This window comes from Bombina bombina, chromosome 8 (genome assembly GCF_027579735.1).
Source record: "Bombina bombina isolate aBomBom1 chromosome 8, aBomBom1.pri, whole genome shotgun sequence".
NCBI lineage: Eukaryota > Metazoa > Chordata > Amphibia > Anura > Bombinatoridae > Bombina > Bombina bombina.
In genome coordinates, this window is record NC_069506.1 from 37,979,492 (window position 1) to 38,003,928 (window position 24,437).

Sequence of the window (24,437 nt, forward strand, 5' to 3'; positions counted from 1 at the left end):
TTACATTTCTTAAGCTTTTGAGTAAAACCTTGTTTTTTGTGTTTTAGGCTCACGTTACAACATCATTAGAATCCCTCCTCAGCAGTCAATGACTGATGACTCTTTACAGGGGGTAGAGGTGGTGTGCTCCATAACTCCTAAAGAAAAACTAAAACCCTCTTATTACCACAGCTTTGGTAAGCACCTTACAATTAATAGGATTTTAAACTTTCTCTCAGAAAGAAGAAAAAGTTTTTATTTTTATTTATAGAATCACCTTACAATGAATCTTTATTTTGTGTCAGTGAATAAGCCCAATTGGTTCAAAGGCCATTTAGAGGTGGAAGAGGGAAATTACACTTCACCGATTTCATATTATATCTGGATACATACATATGTACTTGCTATACTGATCTGTATACTACACAATATATTTGTATATGCGCACATGCTAACCACACTAAGTCATGCACTACACACTATACTAGTTTATGTATATATACCTCCCTGAGTCATGCACTACACACTATACTAGTATATGTATACATACCACACTGAGTCATGCAGTACACACTATACTAATATATGTATACATGCCTCACTGAGTCATGTACTACACACTATAATATATACCTCACTGAGACATGTACTACACACTATACTAGTATATGCATATATACCTCCCTGAGTCATGCACTACACACTATACTAGTATATGTATACATACCACACTGAGTCATGCAGTACACACTATACTAATATATGTATACATGCCTCACTGAGTCATGTACTACACACTATAATATATACCTCACTGAGACATGTACTACACACTATACTAGTATATGCATATATACCTCACTGAGTCATGTACTACACACTATACTAGTATATGCATTTATACCACACTGAGTCATGTACTACACACTATTCTAGTTTATGTATACATACCTCCCTGAGTCATGCACTACACACTATACTAGTTTATGTATACATACCTCCCTGAGTCATGCACTACACACTATACTAGTTTATGTATACATACCTCCCTGAGTCATGCACTACACACTATACTAGTTTATGTATACATACCTCCCTAAGTCATGCACTACACACTATACTAGTTTATGCATACATACCACACTGAGTCATGCACTACACACTATACTAGTTTATGTATACATACCACACTGAGTCATGCACTACACACTATACTAGTTTATGTATACATACCACACTAAGTCATGCACTACACACTATACTAGTATATGTATACATACCACACTGAGTCATGCATTACACACTATACTAGTTTATGTATACATACCACACTGAGTCATGCACTACACACTATACTAGTTTATGTATACATACCACACTGAGTCATGCACTACACACTATAATAGTTTATGTATACATACCACACTGAGTCATGCACTACACACTATACTAGTTAAGGGGATAAATTTCTTACTTGAATCCATACAAGAATACAATATGAACCAACAAATTAATACCCCATACCCCTAAATAAAAACACAACACTCAGGGTTTGGGAAGAAAAAACCGACCTCCCCCAACGGGGGGAGGGGTTGCTTTATTAACCTAATTAACTAATTGAATCAATAACAACTGCTCCTAGCTGGCAAGATACCCTGTCCTAACAACCCACTAAGGGGTGTGGCCGCCCTGGGAATGAGGACGCCCTCATTCCGCCTACTTGTTCGCTCAAGGAAGATCGCCCAGCGAGCCGACCAATCCCTAGCCCCTCGGCGACTAGGGTCCTCCACGCTCACTGTCCCTTCCCTCTATCCTTGTCCTCAAATATCTTTGATGCCACACCCCTTTCCGCCCTGAGAAAGCATGACGCCATGCCAACTCCCAACTACCTACCGGGTTGCGGGGTCTCCAAACTGGATAGACATCGGTCCCCCAGCCAAAAGACTGTTAGTTCCGACGGGAGACCCCAAACTACTATTACTGCCCATGGGCTTACCAAGGTCCACATGATTATGCAGCCCCCTGCCAAGGGAAACTAAGCCAGCTTAAATACGAACCGCCATCAATCCGCTTCATCGCCTATAAAGGAATAACATAAACCACAGGGAGGGCTGGGAGGGAAGACAAAAAACAGGTTAGTGATTTACTTTCTGTTTACCTTTCCTTTTATCACTTCTGAATCTCCTCCCATCATTCCCACACTGTCAGAAAACAACACTCCCCCTTTAACCCTTTCCACTCTTTCCTTCCTTCAGAATAAATTCCCCCTTAATTTGTTTCGTCCCTAATTAGGTCCTACACTTTTCTAAGGGGATAAATTTCTTACTTGAATCCATACAAGAATACAATATGAACCAACAAATTAATACCCCATACCCCTAAATAAAAACACAACACTCAGGGTTTGGGAAGAAAAAACCGACCTCCCCCAACGGGGGGAGGGGTTGCTTTATTAACCTAATTAACTAATTGAATCAATAACAACTGCTCCTAGCTGGCAAGATACCCTGTCCTAACAACCCACTAAGGGGTGTGGCCGCCCTGGGAATGAGGACGCCCTCATTCCGCCTACTTGTTCGCTCAAGGAAGATCGCCCAGCGAGCCGACCAATCCCTAGCCCCTCGGCGACTAGGGTCCTCCACGCTCACTGTCCCTTCCCTCTATCCTTGTCCTCAAATATCTTTGATGCCACACCCCTTTCCGCCACCCCAAAAGAGGACACGGTACTCTTGCCCCCACCTAACACACACAGGAAGCCAGGACCTGCCTGACGTTCTCCAAAAACAAGTCCATACCCTTATCCGACAGATGAACTTGATCCCTCCTGAACAGACTCACATCATCAATTTTGATGTTCTCATGAGACACCACCTTACCACCTGCTGCTAATACTACCCTGCCTACATCCCTATTCAGCTTCCTCTTCACCCGGAAACCCGCTTTCCTGGTGGCCATATGTCTCCAAACATTCCTTGAGACAATCTTAGACCATATGATCGTAACCCCTTGAAATTGAGTCTGCAACCATTTGATGTCAGACACCATTATGTCCGACAAATCCCCCATAGGCATAGTCCCTACATCGTTGCCTCCAAGATGAAGAAGAATGACGTGCGGCTTGCCCCATCTTCTCCTAGCCTCTGCTACTTGCTCAGGTAAGTGCCGCCACATCATGCCTCTCCTGCCTAACCATCTAATAGATACCCTCGCGGACGGCAGTCCAAACTGCTGTCCTCCCGGCTGAGACGCAGCCCGAATAGCCGCCCAATGGATATATGAATGTCCGACCACCCATATTCGCCTGCAAGCTGCAACCTGACCTGAAAAACATTGACAACCATAAAGTCCTGGCTTCCCAAACACCCAACCATAACACAACATTTACGAAAAAACCACAGAAACTCTAAATCAAACTAATGCTGACTAAGTGGCCTAATGTACTTTTTGTATTGCGCTGACGACCACCTCCCCAATGCCTTTATCTGCGCCTCAGACTGTCCTGCCATGGCCGCATCCGTAGCCGAACCTATCCGGAACGAATGCGGCGCCACGACTGCCGGATCCCATCCCAATTCAAGCACAACTTTTCTTAAAACTGCCCTATACTGAAACTGTGACAAATAAGAGCCATCCTCATGCACCAAAAAGGGGCCACTCACATCGGGCCTAACTGCTATGAACCTACAGCATAGCTGTACCGGACAAATAGACGGCTCCACCTGCGACAGCAAGTTGAGCCATCTACCCTTCCCTGCCTGATCTGTCTTCGATCTAGCAACAAAAACTAACACCGCCCCATCCTCTACTCTCACATGCTCCCTCAACAATCCTGCACCCTGTAAACTTCTGGATCTGGACACCAACTCGCTTATCCTGAGAGCTGCAAAGTATGCTAACGAAAAAGCTACCGCAAACAAATAGACCTCAAACTTGGAATCACAAACACCATCTAATTGTCCTATCAGCTGCGCCAATCTAGCCCTCGTAATTGGTTCTCTCATATCCTTGCGTCTGCCCCCTAACCTACGAACCCCTTTTAATGCGGTCCTAGCTATAAAGGTCCTGGTTACATCCTCCACCCCATATAATTTTGAGAAAAAAGCAACTGCAGCCACCTTACCTCCTATGACTCCCGCCGAAACCCCTGCCAACTCCATTGCCCCAAGCCAGCTAATAAACAACGCCACCGAAGGAGTCCTCCATGTGGCACCATACACCCTCAAAAACTCGCCCCACTCACCCCAAGCGCTGCCGTAAGCCTGCCAAGTCCTAGGAGCCAATGTGCCCTTTAATAGCCTTAACGCTGCTCCCCAGAATTCGCCACCTGCCAAAAATACGTTTGGACAAGCATTACCTCCCTCTCCAGCGCAGGCTTATCCTACCTTTAGCCCGGATCCCTTAACTTAACTGAAAAACCTGCCCACGTAAGTAAACGTCAACTGCTATAAACACTCACAAAATGACACCCTTAGTGCCTAACTTCGCAACTGCAAACAAAACTTCTGAACTTAAGAATGCCCTATCCCCTAAACAGTAAAAAATTTAACTATTGCTGCGGTGCCCACCGGAGAACGCACCCCTGCCTAACGCACCCTGTCTGGCCTGCTGTTCGCCGCTAAAGCTGTCCCTCTTCCGAGCACAGTCATTTCCCGGATGAGCCCCCCCGCAATATATACATACGTGCCTAAAAAGACACTGCATACCCCTGTCACACAGCTTCTCCTGGAACCGCCAGCATTCCCTACCCCCTTTTCTCCGAAATGTGCGATTCTGTTGCCCAGAAACCGTCGGTTTCTCTGCAACCGCTATTGTCCCTTCCATGAGATCAAGATTGGACCATAAGTCCATCTCCTTCATCCCAAAAGTCAGGACTGGATTTGCCTCTAACGTTCTGCGAAACTGGGCGTCATATTGACGCCAAGCTGTTCCTTTCCCTCGCTCATGGATGTCATCAATGACCTCCATGTATTTTAGTATATTCACCGCCTGGCCTGGGTTCGCTTCAATATAACATGACGCAAGCACTCTAAAGCACCTCATCCACTCCTGATACGTCTCAGGTCTCTTTATCTTTTTGTCACCTGTCCCATCCTCTGCCATTTCCCTAACCTGATACGCTGCCCTAGATAATTCAAAGATTTTAACATACCGCCCCTCTCTAATCTTCCTAGCTATCTTGGGTTTCAAGTGAGAATGTAAGGAATTAATTATGCAGGGATACGTGTCCGCTGTCCCCGCTACCCTGGATTTTTTACCCTTACTAGGCTCCTGTACTGTCGTCAAACTGGAAGACCCCACCATTACACCACCTGACTGACTTTTTCCCCCACTTCCTTCCTTGGGCGTCCTACCTACTAATTTACGAATTTTTTTAAACAACTGCCTATGTCCCTCATCCTTAAGACTCGTGGAGCTATCCGAATCCCCAGAAGTGGAGGACTCGCTCTCTCTAAGGTGTGGTGCGGTTAACAACTTACCAGGCCCTGACGCTGCAGATGCCGCCACCTCCGATGTCCCTGCTACGCTGCTCACCGAGGTTCCTTCGCTGCGCCCAGACAGCGCCCTCTCCTGCATCCCACTGTTCACCTCCTCTATGAGCCTGTTATGGTTTCCAACCTGCAAAATAGAAGAAACGGAGGGAGCACCACAGGAAGTAGCAGACGGCCCAGCAGACCCCCCAGCCACCTCCTCAGAAAAACCAGTCCCCACATTAATCCTGACCCTATTCTTAGCTAACAATCTTTTTTGAAGGTTAGACATAAGGTTCATATGACCTACTCTTACACCTGTTAGGTTTCTCTTAGGTGTAACAAAATTCCCAACTGGCACCCTCCCTGCTCTTTCTTCTGTCACCACAGGCTGTTCCCTGCCTGCCACAGTTCTCAAATCACTTCTTGTTTGAAACACTAAATCCCTTTCCGAAGATAAACTATCCTGTCCTTGAACTGCTCGTTGCCTAGGGGAAACAGGCTTATCTACGCCTGCTACTGATCTCCTAACATCTCCTCTTAAACATCCTGCCTCTTTCTCTCCTATGGTTGAAGCTCTTGGCCCCGGGAATGCTCGCTTCCCAGTGAGAACAGGCTTATCTACGCCTGATAAAGTCTCTAACGATCCAGCCCCTACACCTGCTCGTTGCCTAGGGGAAACATGCTTAGCCATGCCAGATGAACAAGGTTTCTGTCCTGCGACACCTTTTCCCGCCCCCCCTCACACTGCCTCGACCCCTCCCTCCCCCAACCCCTCCAACCACGGTCCTAACCGAACGGGTAAGAGACCCGCGGGACCCCCTGCCCCCCCGTGGTGCTCCACTCACCTTCCCGATTCCGGAACCGCCTGCGACCTCTGCCGCACTCACGCCCGACATGCCCGCTGCCTCACTGCCGCTGAAGTGAACGACCTGAAAATCCAAAATGGCGGCCGGCACAGTGAGGGGCGGAGAAATGCCGGGCGCGCGCGCGAAAGAGGCAGCAGGGGAGGAGACACTCAGCTCACCACGCGGCTCCAGGAAAGGAGCCCCCGGCCTACCTTCCATACCCTGCTGGCCTGACACAAAGCCAGGCGAGGGTGACCTAACGGGGCTCCGCTGAGAAAAGCGGAGCTCCGGGGAGTGAAGCAGCGTGGCATCCGCTGCCCCCCTCGCCAGGTCCGCCGCAAATGCAGCCACTAGGGACCTGGGAGGGGGAACACTGGGAACCGGGAGGGAAGCCCCTGGCAGCCCCACAACAGAAAAACGGGTAGGAAAATCCAGAGGGCCCTGAGTTAGAGTAGAGACAGGGAAGGAGGTAACAGAAGAGGACACCAGGTTAGGAAGGGATACAGGAGCAGAAAAAATAGGACCAGAAGGGCTAGACACAGGGATTGAATAGATAGGAAGAAAGGCAGTGGAAACAACAGGCGCCCCAGCAGCAGAAATTACTGCAGGGGAAGAAGCAGGGATAGTCAAAGAAGAAAGAGTAGAGACACTAGGAGGGTCAGAAATGCCCACAACATCACCAGCTACTGTAACAACTGTCCTCTTCTTCTTTCCAGATGCATCCTCCTCCTCATCAAACCTCCTTGGAGCCTTAGCAGACCTCTTGGACCTCTCCATGATGACACCTGTAAGACAAAAAACAGGTTAGTGATTTACTTTCTGTTTACCTTTCCTTTTATCACTTCTGAATCTCCTCCCATCATTCCCACACTGTCAGAAAACAACACTCCCCCTTTAACCCTTTCCACTCTTTCCTTCCTTCAGAATAAATTCCCCCTTAATTTGTTTCGTCCCTAATTAGGTCCTACACTTTTCTTTTATGTATACATACCACACTGAGTCATGCACTACACACTATACTAGTATATGCATACATACCACACTGAGTCATGCACTACACACTATACTAGTTTATGTATACATAGTATTACATACCACACTGATTCATGTACTACACACTATACTAATATATGTATACATGCCTCACTGAGTCATGTACTACACACTATACTAGTATATGCATATATACCTCCCTGAGTCATACACTACAAACTATACTAGTATATGTATACATACCGCACTGAGTCATGCACTACACACTATACTAGTATATGCATACATACCACACTGAGTCATGCCCTACACACTATACTAGTATATGCATATATACCTCCCTGAGTCATGCACTACACATTATACTAGTTTATGTATACATACCACACCAAGTCATGCACTACACACTATACTAGTTTATGTATACATAGTATTACATACCACACTGATTCATGTACTACACACTATACTAATATATGTATACATGCCTCACTGAGTCATGTACTACACACTATAATATATACCTCACTGAGACATGTACTACACACTATACTAGTATATGCATATATACCTCACTGAGTCATGTACTACACACTATACTAGCATAGGCATACATACCTCACTGAGTCATGTACTACACACTATACTAGTATATGTATACATACTACACTGAGTCATGCACTGCACACTATACTAGTATATGTATACATACTACACTGAGTAATGCACTACACACTTTACTAGTATATGCATACATACCACACTGAGTCATGCACTACACACTATACTAGTATATGTATACATACCACACTGAGTCATGTATTGCACACTATACTAGTATATGTATACATACCACACTGAGTCATGCACTACACACTTTACTAGTATATGCATACATACCACACTGAGTCATGCACTACACACTTTACTAGTATATGCATACATACCACACTGAGTCATGCACTACACACTATACTAGTATATGTATACATACCACACTGAGTCATGCACTATACACTATACTAGTATATTTATAAATAACACACTGATTCATGTATTGCACACTATACTAGTATATGTATACATATCACACTGAGTCATGCACTACACACTATACAGGGAGTGCAGAATTATTAGGCAAGTTGTATTTTTGAGGATTAATTTTATTATTGAACAACCATGTTCTCAATGAACCCAAAAAACTCATTAATATCAAAGCTGAATAGTTTTGGAAGTAGTTTTTAGTTTGTTTTTAGTTATAGCTATTTTAGGGGGATATCTGTGTGTGCAGGTGACTATTACAGTGCATAATTATTAGGCAACTTAACAAAAAACAAATATATACCCATTTCAATTATTTATTTTTTCCAGTTAAACCAATATAACATCTCAACATTCACAAATATACATTTCTGACATTCAAAAACAAAACAAAAACAAATCAGTGACCAATATAGCCACCTTTCTTTGCAAGGACACTCAAAAGCCTGCCATCCATGGATTCTGTCAGTGTTTTGATCTGTTCACCATCAACATTGCGTGCAGCAGCAACCACAGCCTCCCAGACACTGTTCAGAGAGGTGTACTGTTTTCCCTCCTTGTAAATCTCACATTTGATGATGGACCACAGGTTCTCAATGGGGTTCAGATCAGGTGAACAAGGAGGCCATGTCATTAGATTTTCTTCTTTTATACCCTTTCTTGCCAGCCACGCTGTGGAGTACTTGGACACGTGTAATGGAGCATTGTCCTGCATGAAAATCATGTTTTTCTTGAAGGATGCAGACTTCTTCCTGTACCACTGCTTGAAGAAGGTGTCTTCCAGAAACTGGCAGTAGGACTGGGAGTTGAGCTTGACTCCATCCTCAACCCGAAAAGGCCCCACAAGCTCATCTTTGATGATACCAGCCCAAACCAGTACTCCACCTCCACCTTGCTGGCGTCTGAGTCGGACTGGAGCTCTCTGCCCTTTACCAATCCAGCCACGGGCCCATCCATCTGGCCCATCAAGACTCACTCTCATTTCATCAGTCCATAAAACCTTAGAAAAATCAGTCTTGAGATATTTCTTGGCCCAGTCTTGACGTTTCAGCTTGTGTGTCTTGTTCAGTGGTGGTCGTCTTTCAGCCTTTCTTACCTTGACCATGTCTCTGAGTATTGCACACCTTGTGCTTTTGGGCACTCCAGTGATGTTCCAGCTCTGAAATATGGCCAAACTGGTGGCAAGTGGCATCTTGGCAGCTGCACACTTGACTTTTCTCAGTTCATGGGCAGTTATTTTGCGCCTTGGTTTTTCCACACGCTTCTTGCGACCCTGTTGACTATTTTGAATGAAACCCTTGATTGTTCGATGATCACGCTTCAGAAGCTTTGCAATTTTAAGAGTGCTGCATCCCTCTGCAAGATATCTCACTATTTTTTACTTTTCTGAGCCTGTCAAGTCCTTCTTTTGACCCATTTTGCCAAAGGAAAGGAAGTTGCCTAATAATTATACACACCTGATATAGGGTGTTGATGTCATTAGACCACACCCCTTCTCATTACAGAGATGCACATCACCTAATATGCTTAATTGGTAGCAGGCTTTCGAGCCTATACAGCTTGGAGTAAGACAACATGCATAAAGAGGATGATGTGGTCAAAATACTAATTTGCCTAATAATTCTGCACACATTGTACTAGTATATGCATACATACCACACTGAGTCATGCACTACACACTATACTAGTATATGTATACATACCACACTGATTCATGTATTGCACACTATACTAGTATATGTATACATACCACACTGAGTCATGCACTACACACTATACTAGTATATGTATACATACCACACTGATTCATGTATTGCACACTATACTAGTATATGTATACATACCACACTGAGTCATACAATACACACTATACTAGTATATGTATACATACCAAACTGAGGTATGTACTATAAACTATACTAGTATAAGCATACATAACACACTGATTCATGCACTACACACTATACTAGTATATGTATACCTCACTGAGTCATGTACTGCACACTATACTAGTAAATGTATACATACCAAACTGAGGCATGTACTATACACTATACTATTATAAGCATACATAACACACTGAGTCATGTACTACACACTTTACTAGTATATGCATACATACCGCACTGAGTCATGTACTACACACTTTACTAGTATATGCATACATACCGCACTGAGTCATGTACTACACACTTTACTAGTATATGCATACATACCGCACCGAGTCATGTACTACACACTTTACTAGTATATGCATACATACCACACTGAGTCATGTACTACACACTTTACTAGTATATGCATACATACCGCACCGAGTCATGTACTACACACTTTACTAGTATATGCATACATACCACACTGAGTCATGTACTACACACTTTACTAGTATATGCATACATACCACACTGAGTCATGTACTATACACTATACTAGTATATGTATATACCGCACTGAGTCATGTACTACACACTATACTAGTATATATATATACCGCACTGAGTCATGTACTACACACTATACTAGTATATGTATATACCGCACTGAGTCATGTACTACACACTATACTAGTATAAGCATACATAACACACTGAGTCATGTACTACACACTATACTAGTATATGTATATACCGCACTGAGTCATGTACTACACACTATACTAGTATAAGCATACATAACACACTGAGTCATGTACTACACACTATACTAGTATATGTATACATACCACACTGAGTCATGTACTACACACTATACTAGTATATGTATACATACCACACTGAGTCATGTACTACACACTATACTAGTATATGTATACATACCGCACTGAGTCATGTACTACACACTTTACTAGTATAAGCATACATAACACACTGAGTCATGTACTACACACTATACTAGTATATGTATATACCGCACTGAGTCATGTACTACACACTATACTAGTATAAGCATACATAACACACTGAGTCATGTACTACACACTATACTAGTATATGTATACATACCACACTGAGTCATGTACTACACACTATACTAGTATATGTATACATACCACACTGAGTCATGTACTACACACTATACTAGTATATGTATACATACCACACTGAGTCATGTACTACACACTATACTAGTATATGTATACATACCGCACTGAGTCATGTACTACACACTTTACTAGTATAAGCATACATAACACACTGAGTCATGTACTACACACTATACTAGTATATGTATATACCGCACTGAGTCATGTACTACACACTATACTAGTATAAGCATACATAACACACTGAGTCATGTACTACACACTATACTAGTATATGTATACATACCACACTGAGTCATGTACTACACACTGTACTAGTATATGTATACATACCACACTGAGTCATGTACTACACACTATACTAGTATATGTATACATACCGCACCGAGTCATGTACTACACACTATACTAGTATATGTATACATACCGCACCGAGTCATGTACTACACACTATACTAGTATATATATACACCGCACCGAGTCATGTACTACTAGAGCAGGCAGACAAGTTATAGAGCAGGGGTCTTTAGACCGCTGCTTCATAACTGCTGTTTCTGGGGAGCCTGAAGGCTTGCGCGGAAACAGGGGCATCAAGCTCCATTTGAAGCTTGATAATTCGGCCCCTGTGAATCATTTTATGTCACCTGCAAATTATCTTCATCTTTGCACAGTTGGTAGTCCTTGTGCACCTATCTGTGATTAAAAAAATAAAATTTCTTTGCAAACTAGCAATGAAATTATTTAAATACTGCACCTAAAACAAAACAGTTTAGTGCGCAAAAAACATACAGCTAGATTACGAGTTATGCACGCTATAGGGAAATTAACGAATGCAACAAAAGTTGCGTTTTTTTAACCCCCTATAGTGCAGCCATTACAAGTTTGCAAACAGCCGGTTTGTGCGCGCGATATGGTGCTTTTAAGCTCCATACCGCACAAAAAACAAGCAATGTTTTGACGTGCTCCTGCATGCTTTCCCCATAGACATCAATGGGGAGAGCGGGTCAGAAAAAGGTCTAACAGCTGCGATCGCGGAATGAAAAGCTCCGTAACGCAGCCCCATTGATGTCTATGGGGAAAAAATAACGTTTAAACCTAACACCCTAACAAAAACACCCCTAATCTGCCGCCCCTGACATCACTGTCACCTACATACAGTTATTAACCCCTAATCTGCCGCTCCCAATATCGCTGCCACCAAAATAAAACTATTAACCCCTAATCTGCCGCTCCCGATATCACTGCCACTATACTAAAGTTATTAACTGCTATTCTCCTGCACCCCAACATCGCCCACACTATAATAAATCTATTAACCCCTATTCTGCTGCTCCCCAATATAGCCGCCACTAAATAAACTTATTAACCCCTAAACCTCTGGCCTCCCACATCACTACCAGTAAATAAACCTATTAACCCCTAAACTGCCAGCCCCCCAAATCGCAACTACCTAAATTAAACTAATGTAACACCTAAGCCTAAGCCTAACCCTAAACCTAACCGTAACCCTAACCCTAATGTAACCCTAACCCTAACACCCCTAACTTTTAAATAATTAAAATATAGCTAAATTAAATTTACTAAATACTTATTTAAAACTAAATACATACTTACCTGTGAAATAAAACCTAAGACAGCTACAAGATAACTAATAGTTATATTGTAGCTAGCTTAGGTTTTATTTTTATTTCACAGGTAAGTTTGTATTTATTTTAACTAGGTAGACTAGTTAGTAAATAGTTATTAACTATTTAATAATTACCTAGTTAAAATAAATACAAACTTACCTGTGAAATAAAACCTAAGCTGCCTCACACTAAAACCTAACAGTACAAAAAATAACAAATACTAAAATTACTAAAAATAAAAAAACAAATGAAATTATCCAAAATAATAAAAATTATTCCTATTCTAATACTCTTTTAAAAAAATAGAAAACCTACCCCAAAATAAAAAAGCCTAATCTATAATACACTACCAAGAGCCCTTAAAAGGGCCTTTTTGTGGGCCCTTAAAAGGGCCTTTTGTAGGGCATTGCCCTAAAGATAATAGCTCTTTTCCTACAAAAGAAAAACAAACACCCCCTAACAGTATACAAACCCCCACCCCCCCAAACCCACAAAATAAAAAATAAATAAAGTAAAACCTGAAAAGGGCATTTGTATGTCATTGCCCCTAAAATGGCATTTCGCTCTTGTACAAGCCCAAAACCTAAACTAAAAAAAAAAAACACCCAAAAAAACCCTTAAGAAAACCTATCACTAACCTCCGAAGATCCACTGTTTTTGAAGTCCCGCTTGAATGATCTTCATTCAGGCGGAGAAGTCCTCATCGAGGCGGCGAGAAGTCTTCATCCAGACGGCATCTTCTATCTTCATCCCGGCGGCATGGAACGGGTCCATCCTGAAGACATCTGGCGCGGAGCATCCTTTTCATATGGTCGCCGCCGTACACTGAATCTTCAATGCAAGGTATGCGATTCAAGATGGCGTCCCTTGCATTCCTATTGGCTGATTTGGTTTTGGATATTCAAATCAGCCAATAGGATAAGAGCTACTGAAATCCTATTGGCTGTTTAAATCAGCCAATAGGATAAGAGCTACTGAAATTCTATTGGCTGATTTGAACAGCCAATAGAATTTCAGAAGCTCTCATCATATTGGCTGTTTTGAACAGCCAATAGAATTTCAGAAGCTCTCATGCTATTGGCTGATTCAGAGGATGCTCCGTGCCGGATGTCTTCAGATGGACCCGCTCCGCGCTGCCGGGATGAAGATAGAAGATGAAGATAGAAGATGCCTCCTGGAAGAGGACTTTGCTGCCTGGATGAAGATCGCTCAAGCGGGACTTCAAAAACTGTAAGTGGATCTTCGGGGGTTTTTTTTGGGTGTTTTTTTTTTTTTAGTTTAGGGTTTGGGCTTTTCTTAAAAGAGCTAAATGCCCTTTTCAGGGCAATGCAAAAGAGCTAAATGCCATTTTAAGGACAATGCCCATACAAATGCCCCTTTCAGAGCAATAGGTAGCTTAGGTAAGGGTTAAGGTTGGTTTTTTTTTTTTTTTTTCAGTTTAGGGTTTGGGCTTGTAAAAGAGCTAAATGCCCTTTTAAGGGCAATGCCCATACAAATGCCCTTTTCAGGGCAATGGGTAACTTAAGTTTTCTTTAGAGTTAGGTATTTTTATTTTGGAGGGTTGGTTGGGTGGTGGGTTTTACTGTTGGGGTGGTCTTTGAATTTTGTTTTTACAGGTAAAGGAGCTGTTTAACTGAGGGCAATGCCCTACAAAAAGCCCTTTTAAGGGCTATTTGTAGTTTATTGTAGGCTAGGGTTTATTTTTTATTTTGATAGGGCTATTAGATTAGGTGTAATTCTTTTTTATTTTTGATAATTTCGTTTGTTATTTTTCGTAATTTAGTCTGGTAATTTTTGTAATTTAGTCTTTTTTATCTTTTGTAATTTGATAGTTTGTAATTTTTATAGTAGTATTAGATTTTTAATGTGTATTTTAGTTTAATTTAATTGGTAGTTAGTTGAATATTAGTTAAATAGTTATTTTTTAATTTTACAGGTAATTTTTAATTTAAGATAGGGAAATTATAATTTTAATATAAAGTTAGGGGGGCGTTAGGTTTAGGGGTTACTAAGTTTATTATAGTGGTGACGATGTCGGGGAGCAGCGGAATGGGGGTTAATAAATTTTATTAGTGGCGGCGATGTCTGGAGCGGCAGATTAGCGGTTAATAACTTTAATATAGTTCTTGTGATGCGGGAGGGCCTCAGTTTAGTGGTTAATAGGTAGTTTATGGGTGTTAGTGTACTTTGTAGCAGTTTAGTTATGAGTTTTATGTTACAGATTTGTAGTTTAAAACTCATAACTACTGCTTTTAGATTGCGAAACGGATCTTGTCGGTATAGGCTGCAACGCAAGCTTTTTAGCCTCACCCCAAAACTCGTAATGGCAGCGCTATGGAAGTCCCATGAAAAAACGTAATTTTTATGTGTGCGGGACTGACGTTGCGTTATAGGCTAAAAGGCTTGTGGTACAGCTGTACCGACAAGACCTGTAATGGCTGCAGTCCGTTTTTAACGCTGAAATGGCCAATTTGTCAGCATTAAAACACGAGCGGACAACTAATAATCTAGCTGATAGTCAGCAAGTTTAGGATGTCATTCTACATTTCTTGAGAGTCATGTTACTTTTAATGCTTCACAGGAATGACGGAAAACTACATTGTGTTTGTAGAACAACCAATTAGACTGAACATTCTTAAAATCGTTACTGGCAAAATCAGTGGAAATCCTATATCTGATTGTATAAGCTGGGAACCAAAATATGACACAATATTCCACGTGATCAACAAGCACACTGGGAAGGTACAGTATTATTGTTTATTAAATCCCTAATTATCAGTGCTTTTTTTGTAAAGCAATAAGGTATTAAATATAGTTGTACACCAACAAATACAGAAGTTAGAACTGAGCTCACTCTTGGGCCTTTGCTGGACATGAGCTCACAATTTAAAGTAAAGGGGAACAGGAGTGAACATAAATGGGAGAGAGTGCTCTATTGTAGATAGATGTATCATGAGTCACTAAGCGCTCTATTGTACATAGATATATCATGAGTCACTAAGCGCTCTATTGTACATAGATATATCATGAGTCACTAAGTGCTCTTTTGTAGATAGATATATCATGCGTTACTAAGCGCTCTATTGTAGATAGATATATCATGAGTCACTCAGCGCTCTATTGTAGATATATATATCATGAGTCACTAAGCGCTCTATTGTAGATAGATATATCATGAGTCACTAAGTGCTCTAGTGTAGATAGATATATCATGCGTTACTAAGCGCTCTATTGTACATAGATATATCATGAGTCACTCAGCGCTCTATTGTACATAGATATATCATGAGTCACTCAGCGCTCTATTGTACATAGATATATCATGCGTTACTAAGCGCTCTATTGTACATAGATATATCATGAGTCACTAAGCGCTCTATTGTACATAGATATATCATGAGTCACTCAGCGCTCTATTGTAGATAGATATATCATGAGTCACTCAGCGCTCTATTGTACATAGATATATCATGAGTCACTCAGCGCTCTATTGTACATAGATATATCATGAGTCACTCAGCGCTCTATTGTACATAGATATATCATGCGTTACTAAGCGCTCTATTGTACATAGATATATCATGAGTCACTCAGCGCTCTATTGTACATAGATATATCATGAGTCACTCAGCGCTCTATTGTAGATAGATATATCATGAGTCACTCAGCGCTCTATTGTAGATAGATATATCATGAGTCACTAAGCGCTCTATTGTAGATAGATATATCATGAGTCACTAAGTGCTCTAGTGTAGATAGATATATCATGAGTCACTAAGCGCTCTATTGTAGATAGATTTATCATGAGTCACTAAGTGCTCTAGTGTAGATAGATATATCATGAGTCACTAAGCGCTCTTTTGTAGATAGATATATCATGAGTCACTAAGTGCTCTAGTGTAGATAGATATATCATTCGTTACTAAGCGCTCTATTGTACATAGATATATCATGAGTCAATAAGCACTCTATTTTAGATAAATATATCATGAATCACTAAGCACTCTTTTGTAGATAGATATATCATGCGTTACTAAGTGCTCTATTGTACATAGATATATCACGAGTCACTAAGTGCTCCAGTGTAGATAGATATATCATGAGTCACTAAGCATTCTATTGTGCATGGATATATAATGAGTTACTAAGCACTCTATTGTACATATTCATGAATCACCAAGCGCTGTAGTGTAGATGGATATATCATGATTCACTAAGTGCTCCAGTGTAGATAGATATATCATGAGTCACTAAGCGCTCTATTGTACATGGATATATAACGAATAGTGATGTCGCGAACTTAAAATTTTCCGTTCGCGAACGGCGGACTCAAACTTCCGCAACTGTTCGCGAACGGGCGAACCGCCATTGACTTCAATAGGCAGGCGAATTTTAAAACCCATAGGGACTCTTTCTGGCCACAATAGTGATGGAAAAGTTGTTTCAAGGGGACTAACACCTGGACTGTGGCATGCCGGAGGGGGATCCATGGCAAAACTCCCACGGAAAATTACATAGTTGATGCAGAGTCTATTTTTAAGCCATAAAGGGCATAAATCACCGAACATTCCTAAATTGTTTGGAATAACGTGCTTTAAAACATCAGGTATGATGTTGTATCGATCAGGTAGTGTAAGGGTTACGCCCGCTTCACAGTGACAGACCAAACTCCCCGTTTAACGCACCGCAAATAACCGCAAACAGTCCATTTGCACAACCACGAGATAGATAGATTTGATAGATACAGAGATACATAGATTAGATAGATAGATCAATAGATGCAATATACATTTGATAGATACGATAGATAGATTTGATAGATAAATAATTTCCCAGACAGAGAATTACAAGACGTGCGGTCTGGGACCCATGGTAAGGTTCCCAGAGGCAGTTGCGGCGCCAGGGGAGGTGTATATGGCATGGATTTTAGGAACCGGGAGATGGAAAAAGATGCTTGGTCGGTCCTCCTACTTCAAATTTGGGGCACTGCGCGTGCAATCTACGGTGGCACCAGATATGAGTGGTGTGTTAAGTAGTACTATTCTGATCAGTTTAATACCTGTTACTCCCCCTATCGGGGGAGGTGTATATGGCATGGATTTTAGGAACCGGGAGATGGAAAAAGATTGCTCTAGAGTAGATATATCATGAGTCACTAAGCGCTCTATTGTACATAGATATATCATGAGTCACTAAGCACTCTAGGGTAGATACATATATCATGAGTCACTAAGTGGTCTGGTCTATTGTACATAGATATATTATGAGTCACTAAGGGCTCTAGGGTAGATAGATGTATCATGAGTCACTAAGTGCTCTATTGTTCATAGATATATCGAGTCACTAATTGCTCTAGAGTAGATATATCATGAGTCACTAAGTGGTCTTTTGTACATAGATATAGCATGAGTCACTAAGTCCTCTAGTGTAAATAAATATATCATGGGTCACTAAGCGCTCTAGGGTAGATAGATATAGCATGAGTCACTAAGTGCTGTAGTGTAGATAGATATATCATGAGTCTCTAAGCCAACATCAGAATTAATTATAGAACCACTAAAACCATACAATACCATAATGAAATATGGTTATGAATAAAATACCAAATCAACTATAGGAAAACAAGTAGGTTGCACTCTGTGCTTATTAAAAATGAAAAAAAAAAATTATTGGAGATATTTACAAGGCTTTAAACTCATAATTTTTTTGTGTTGGAATAGTGCTTAATAAAAAAAAAATAAACTCTAGGGGGTCGATTTATTAATGTGCGAGCGAACATGATACGATGTAGCGTATCATGTCCGCTGCACATCGATAAATGCCGACAGCATACGCATTTATCATTTCTTGTGAACTGCAATATCGCCCCCTGCAGATTTGCGGCCAATCAGCCGCTAGCAGGGGGTATCGATTAGGCTGATTGCTGTCCGTCCCCTCAGAGGTGGCGGACGAGTAAAGAAGCAGCGGTCTTAGGACCTCTGCTTCTTAACTTCCGCTTCAGGCGCAACTGAAGCAGAGTTAGTCGGAAGCAGCATCTGCTGCTTCAGAAGGTCCAAAATATTGCATCTTTTATGAGAATAAAATAAAGGTATGATATTTTAAGATTACCTTTGGTGCTGTGGATTCTTTTGGATCACTGTATGGATTTGGGGTATGCGGTAACCCCCTGCCACGCGCACCTACACAAAAAACTGTGAGATATATTATTACAGAGTGCTGAGATCATTGACTGACATTGTTAGGAATTATGTTACAAGGTAAACATTTTTTTATTTTTTTTGTCGTGATTGTTTTTCTATATTGTACTTTGATTACACCTCAATAAAAGACAATTAAAAAAAATGGTTGTAGGTCTTTTCAATTCACATGTGAAAATATGTCAGGTAGCAGCAGTTTATGCCCCATAATAAGGCTATGACCTATGTCTTTATATAGATACACCCTGTGAGTTTCCATGCATATCCCTTTGCAACATTTCATCAGATAAATGCTTATGAAGATCAGGGCTGCATTGTGCTCGACCTCTGCTGTCAGGATAATGGAAAAACTATTGACACCTACCGGCTGCGAAATGTTCGCAAATCTGGGAAAGCTTTAGATGAGGTACGTGTTTTATACATTTAGATTACTTTTGTGTGTGTTCTGCTCGGTGGAAATGTTATGATCCAAAGTGACCTTATTAGACCACTGGTGTAAATGACTGGTGCAACAAACATATTATTGTCTTTTATGAGGAGAAAGACTGTGGGGCCGATTTATCATTTGTCTGGCGGACATGATCCGCTGTAGCGATTATGTCCACCAGACATCGATAAATGCAGACAGCAATAGCTGTCGGCATTTATCATTGCACAAGCAGTACTGATGAACAGCTTGTGCAATGCGGCCCCTGCAGATTCACGGGCAATCGGCCGCTAGCTGGGGGTGTCAATCAACCCGATCTTATGCGATCAGGCTGATTGTTGTCCATCGCCTCAAAGTAGGTGTACGAGTTAAGGAGCAGCGGTGTTAAGATCACTGCTTCTTAACTCCTGTTTCCGACAAGCCTGAAGGCTTGTGTGGATACAGGGGTATTTTGCCACATTCGGGCCATGATAAATCAGCCCCAATGTCTCTTTTTATCCAGGTAGCATTAAAGGGACAGTCAACTCCAAAAAATGTTAATGTTTAAAAAGATAGATAATCCCTTTATTACCCATTCCCCAGTTTTGCATAACCAACACAGTTATATTAATATACTTTTTACCTCTGTGATTACTTTGTATCTAAGCTTCTTCTGACAGCCCCCCGATCACATGACTTTTATTTATTATTTATTGACTTGCATTTTAGGCAATTAGTGCAGTGTCATCCACAATCCACAGCGTGAACACAGTATTATCTATATGGCCCACATGAACTAGCAGTCTCCAGTTGTTAAAAGCAAATAAAAAAGCATGTGATAAGAGGCTGTCTGTAGTGGCTTAGAAACAGGCAGAAATTTAGAGGTTTAAATGTTATAAAGTATATTAATATAACAATACTGGTTGTGCAAAGCTGGGAAATGGGTAGTAAAGGCATTGGGGCATAATTTACAATGTGCGAGCGGACATGATACGAAGTAGCGTATCATGTCTGCTGCACATCGATAAATGCCGACAGTATACGCTGTCAGCATTTGTCATTGCACCAGCAGTTCTTGTGAACTGCTGGTGCAATGCCGCCCCCTGCAGATTTGCGGCCAATTGGCCGCTAGCAGGTGGTGTCAATCAACCTGATCGTATTTTATCGGGTTGATTTCTGTCCGCCGACTCAGAGCAGGCGGACAAGTTATGGAGCAGTGGTCTTTAGAAACAAGGGGCCTTAAGCTCCTTACGGAGTTTGATAAATGTGCCCCATTGTCTATCTTTTAAACAGTAACAATTTTGGTGTTGACTGTCTATTTAATACAAGAGTATCAGTTGTGCAAAAACTTGCACTTCCCATTAAATTCAATATCCAATTAAAAAAGCTTGTATTCAACCTGTTTTATACATGATATATAAATCTTGTAACCACAATATTTGTTTAAAAGTTAAAAATAAATGTTATCTTGCATGTGAAAGTGCCTTATTTTTTGCATAGGAAAAGGTTAATTCAAAGGTGTTAACTATTAGAAGAATGAATGACTAGACAGTAACCAGTGATTAATTCTTTTTTACAGGTCCGTAATATACTTGGGACTCCATTCCCACGACGTTTTGTTTTACCACTGAATACTGACAGCAACACACCAGTAAATCAAGATTTAAATCCTTTAAGTTATACAACAGCCATTGCAGTTAAACGACCTGATGGAATGGTATGTCCTGTGTGTATCCTTTCCTTCTTTATATATAATGTTATATATATATTAAATTTGTTTACACTATATATTATACTCCATATTATATCATGATATTTTGTATAAAATATAGATAGACTGGCAGACCAGTAGAAGGACATACATACAAATAAAAAAAGACAAACGGATACAAAGACAAACATTATAAATATTAGGCGATCGCCGGTATTTCTATAGGGATTAATTGTTGTTGCCATGTATGGCATATTTAGAGACATTTAGAGGACGGTATCCACAGGTATTAATTTGCTGACCCACTTTTGTTGGTTCTATGGATGATGCCCAGACATTTTTCAATAATTGTGTATGAACACCGTACGTCAGTATAGCGTTATGCCCACTGATAGCCCACTGCATGTGGGATTCATCTAATCATAGTCTAATTTGTGTATAGGGAACTTTTTGTTAAGTCGTTGGGGACTACACAATGGTCCTTTCTGTACTCTGACCACTGATATGTAATATATATCTCTTTTGCAACTCTGCATATATTAGACTTAAATGATGTGTTAGGGCAAGATTGACTTTAAGATGGGCTCAGACTAATATTTGAAGGCACATTATGGTCAAAATTTAAATGTAAATAGATTAATTACATCTTTGAATAGAAACATATTTATTAAATACATGTTTTGACAAAAATGCTTCAAGTAAAAGTTATCAGAGTTAGCATTTTTCTCTGCACGTGACGTGCATGTAAAGCATAGCTAGATATTCTCAGTGCACCAGCATTTTAAATACTGCAGCTGCTCAGAGCACCAGTGGGGCTTGTATCAAGTCAGTAATTATCAAATTGAGTCATTACAAGATGGTACCTTAGGCTTGGTGCACAGTGCATACTTAAATACACTTTTATAATTGTATAGCTTTTTATTAGAAGCATTTTTGCTAATACATGTATATTACAAAATGTATTCTATTCATAACTGAAATGCATCCATGTGGATTCCGATTTTGGCTTAAATGTCCCTTTAACTTGATGCACCTACATCTCGCATTTTCCTTCTATATATAAAACAATATTTTTACCCTAGGTGTGGTGCACTTATGAAAGTCTCCATAACAATCGTCTGGAGGAACTGGGGGGCTTAGAGTTTCCACAAATCAACTACTCCATGTGTAACACAAAGAAGTACCGCTACTTTTATGGATGTGGATTTCAGCATATTGTGGGAAGTTCACTACTGAAAGTAAATATAGTCACCAAGGATGTGATGGTAATTTTTATTTTTATATTTTTATTTACATAATATTATTTTTGTAATCTGCATATAGGATGGGGATCTGTAACCTAAAGACATTAAGCCCAACATAAAGCTTGCTCCAAGCTGCTAAGCAGAAACTAAGTCATTCCAAAACATGTTTTAGTCATTGTACAGCACAGGCAACAAGTCACCAGAGGAACACTGAGCTAAATGTATTGTGCAGTATAGTCATGGGGATCTGGGGGGGGAGTTGTTGCAAGAGGGGGCTAATGCAATCCTCTTTCTATCCAACTGTAAGCATTCCCTTCATCGCCTATTGAGACTTCAGTAAGCCACATTTTTTAACATGATGTGAACCTCATTTAAAGGGACAGGAAATCCAAAAAATTGAATTTGTGATTCAGATAGAACATACGATTCTAAACAACTTTCAAATGTACTGTTATTATCGAATATGCTTCTTTCTCTTGTTATCCTTTGCTGAAGGAACATCATTGCACTACTGCCAGATAGCTGAACACTTCTAGTTAGCCAATCACAAGATACAACTGTATGCAGGCACCAATCACCTACTAGTGTAGGATACTAGTGTAGGATACTAGTGTAGGATATGTGCATATTCATTTTAGACAATAGATACCAAGCGGTCGAATTATCAAATGGTGGGCGGACATGACACGCTGTAGTGAATTATATCCGCTCGACATCTGGTGAACTGCTTGTGCAATGCTACCACCTGCAGATTCGCGGGCCAAACGGCTGCTAGCAGGGGATGTCAATAAACCCGATCGTATCTGATCGGGTTGATTGCTGTTCGCTGCCTCAGAGGCCCTTATTAAATCGGCCCCCAAGAGAACAAAGCACATTTGAAAATAAAAGTTATTTTAAAAGTGCCTTAAAATTACATGCTCTGTCTGTTTCTTGCAAGTTCAATTTAGACTTTCCTATCCCTTTAATGTCCCTATATTGCCATGAAAGCACTCATGCTCAGCACACATCGGCATTGCTCTGTTTACCTCTGCTCACAACGAGTTTTCTCTCTCTGTGGCATGATCCAGGCAGCATGCTTTGTCATCTCTGTGTGGCTCTTTTTACCATCGTTAGTGTGCGCCAGCAGCCACAAAATGCTAAGCTTGACGCACTATTCTCATCCAGTTTTTTTGCGGTGAGTTTGTCATCCTTGCCCATGTATTGGTTTACTTCTGGGTGCATTTATTCTTCTGGATTTACTACTTTGTACCAACTACTTGCCTGGACTTTTACCACTCTTATTGGATCGTTCTTTTGAATGCTTTTCTGCTACCTGACCTCTGGCTTTTCCTTTGACTATACTACCTAAACTGGCCATTCTTCTTGCACTGTGATTTGGTTCCTATTTAGTCTGTTTGTTGCCTTTGGCAAAACCATACAAGTCTCATTCTGGGTTACAGCCTTTGTGCTGGATTGATGAGTATGAATTTCATTTCCCAACCTAAGGGTCCCTTCCTGAATGGACATTATCTCTATATATATATAAAGCGTCCAGTCAACAGCCCAACCCTCCATATACCAGCTGCTTGGGTGCAAAAATGTAATAAAATATATTCAAAAAACGAATGCACTCTCAGGACTTGCACAAAATGAAACTAAATTTAATGGAACGTTTTCTTAGAGATAATCTCCATGCTGATGAAGGAGATTATCTCTCCGAAAACTTTCCAATAAATTTGGCTTGATTTTGTGCAAGTCCTGAGAGTGCATTCGTTTTTGAAAAAAATAAAAAATATATATATATATATATAGTTTAACAGATGGAGAGAACTCTCACTTCATAGGACAACTTGCCAGGGTGCATGCAGAAAAAAAATATATCAACAAACGGTGGCTT

General features: G+C 40.8%; 1 pseudogene; it reads left to right on the forward strand.

Moving 5' to 3' along the window:
* Positions 1 to 24,437, forward strand: part of LOC128637966 (carotenoid-cleaving dioxygenase, mitochondrial-like) — a 55,910-nt pseudogene that overhangs the window by 16,390 nt on the left and 15,083 nt on the right.